Raw genomic sequence first — 2500 nt, 5'->3', positions numbered from 1 at the left:
GGCTGCTGATTGGACATAAACCCCAGTATTCCCTATTGTGCGCTATGTTTAAAGCCACTGCAAGGAAGAAAGAAGTGCCAGCCGTGCCTCCATGTACCAGGATGCATTGCGGTCGAGAGGCGCTATTTTTACGACGGATGAAATGAACTCACAAAAACGTCAATGAAAGAAATTAACATCCATGTTTCTCTTCCACACGGTGGGCGACGCATTACATTGTTGAATTCTAATTGCGTCTACTAGCTAACTAGCTAGCTAACTATCCAACTGCAATGCTAGTTAGCTAGCTAGACAGCTAGTCATGTTTCTAGTCATGTTTCTCTTCCACACTGAAGAGTTTGTGGGTGACGCATTACTTTGTTGAATTCTAATCGCGTCAAATCGCATCTACTAGCTAACTAGCTAGCTAACTAGCCAGCCGCGACACAAGTTAGCTAGTTCGCTAGTTCGCTGGTTAGCTAGCCAGCTGCGATGCCAGTAGACGCGATGAGAATTCAACAACGTAATGCGTCACTCACAAACTCTTCAGCGTGGAAGGGAATCATAACTAGAAAGTTAGCTAGCGAGCTAGTTAGCTAACTAGTTACACCATGCTTTCAGTCACTTTACTGTTTTTAATTTACCATTTACGTTGACAGGAGCTACCTCCAGATCAGCTAAGACAAAAATTCAACTGCCATTATACATATATATATATATATATATATATATATATATATATATATATATATATATATATATATATATATATATATATAATAAGTGAATTTGCTTCTTTTATTAGCCCATATTTAGAATGTATTTACTTCATCAATCCATAAAAAAAGAAGTTTTCATGTTTCTGCTCCGTTGGAAGTGACGTTGGGCTCCAGCGGAGTGGAGCATGAACACGTGAAGGAAACCATCGAGCTCCTTAAAGGTCAGCTGGTAACAAACCAGTTTGTCCATTTAGAACATTTAATTAATTTAGGTTTTATCAAATTAGCTCCGTTCCCTCGTACTTCTCTGATTATCTCCGGCCCTTCGGCATGTCTCGTACGACGCGGTGACATTCATGGGGGAACGTTTCGCGATTCATCTGGAACTATTTCCATAATCAGGATTATATGACTTTACAGCAAAAATGGCCGCCTGGTTTCTGCCTCTAGATTTCCTGTTGTATGAGATTATTTGTTAAAAGTATTTTAATGTAGAGACGCCGCGTAGGTCTCTGGTGTCAACCTGTCAATCACCTTGTAGCCCCGCCCCTAAAGCGTCCCCTGCTTTATGGTCTGTTTGACTCCAAGAGACCATAATGTACTAAATGAACATCAGGCTGTATAGAAGAAGACTTGAAACTAGAGATTGAGACATAAACTCATGTTTACAATGTTTACTGAGGGATTACATCAAGAGAGAAGTAGAGTCACTTATATAGACTTCTATACAACCAGAGGAGTCGCCCCCTGGTGGTCAGGAGAGAGAATGCAGCTTTAACACACAACATTAATAATAGTGATAATAGTATTTCATCATTTTTAATAATCATAACCAAGTATTTTATCATCTTTAATAAACATAACTCAGTATTTCATCATCTATCATCTTTAATAAACATACATCCTCGTGATGAACAATTGGAGCTTTTGTTAAAACACTCACTATCTTCTCCTGAGAGCAGAGCTCTGATTGGCTAAGAGGTTAAAGCTTGTGTTCTTCTCCTGAGAGCAGAGCTCTGATTGGCTGAGGGACTGAATCACGTGACAGCAGCTGGTGTTTCTGTAGCAGCTCTCAGGTCAGACTGACGGAGCTCTGCTGCCACCTGCTGGTTTCATTTAACACTGCTGCAACGAGCGAGAGGATATATTATATATATAATATATATATATATATTATATATATATAATATATATACACATATATATAGTATATATATATATAATAATATATATATATATATATATATATGTAAAGGACGTAAATATATATATATATGTATATTTATATATACATATATATATATATACAGGATCTCTCAGGTAATAAAAGTTCTGTGAAGAAAACAACAATCACGATCGTAGAAGAAGAGTTTATTCAATAGACATAAATAAATATTTCAGTCATAAAGCAACAGGCAGAAACATTCTTTTATTATTCCAGTCTGGACGATCCATAAAAACACGTTTTTCTTTCCTGACACTGAACCTCTGCAGCCGGACAACGATGGAAGTTCTAGTTTTGTGCGTTGACGATGTGAACGATGGGACCACCTTCAAACCTTTAAGAAACATTACGGGTCAAACATTTTAACGTTTAGTTTTGAACTTTAACTGCGTGTTGAATGTTTTCATTTGCACCAAAACGTTAAACTTTAATCCAGTTTGAACTTTTACACCTTAAATGAGAAGTAGAAATACGTTTTCCTTCGTTTCCTTCGTGGTAAAACATCGTGTGACCCCAGAGATGCGTCCTGCGACCCCGCGCTTGCCCCCCTGCCGCGGCTTTGTAAACCATCGATGTA

General features: G+C 38.0%; 1 protein-coding gene across 1 annotated transcript in view; it reads right to left on the bottom strand.

Annotated features, from left to right (window-relative positions):
- Positions 1 to 2067: 2067 nt before the first annotated feature.
- The window catches only part of LOC137799493 (spermatid perinuclear RNA-binding protein-like), a 21318-nt gene continuing 20885 nt past the window's right edge, over positions 2068 to 2500 (bottom strand). The window contains exon 18 of the mRNA XM_068596287.1: positions 2068 to 2500. This exon is cut by the window's right edge and continues 610 nt beyond it. The gene's annotated coding sequence lies outside the window, so the exon portion shown is untranslated.

The sequence above is a fragment of the Clinocottus analis genome, unplaced genomic scaffold, assembly GCF_023055335.1.
Source record: "Clinocottus analis isolate CAN_PGR_092001 unplaced genomic scaffold, fCliAna1.0.p SCAF_35, whole genome shotgun sequence".
Lineage (NCBI taxonomy): Eukaryota > Metazoa > Chordata > Actinopteri > Perciformes > Cottidae > Clinocottus > Clinocottus analis.
This window is presented reverse-complemented; position numbering and strand designations above follow the sequence as displayed.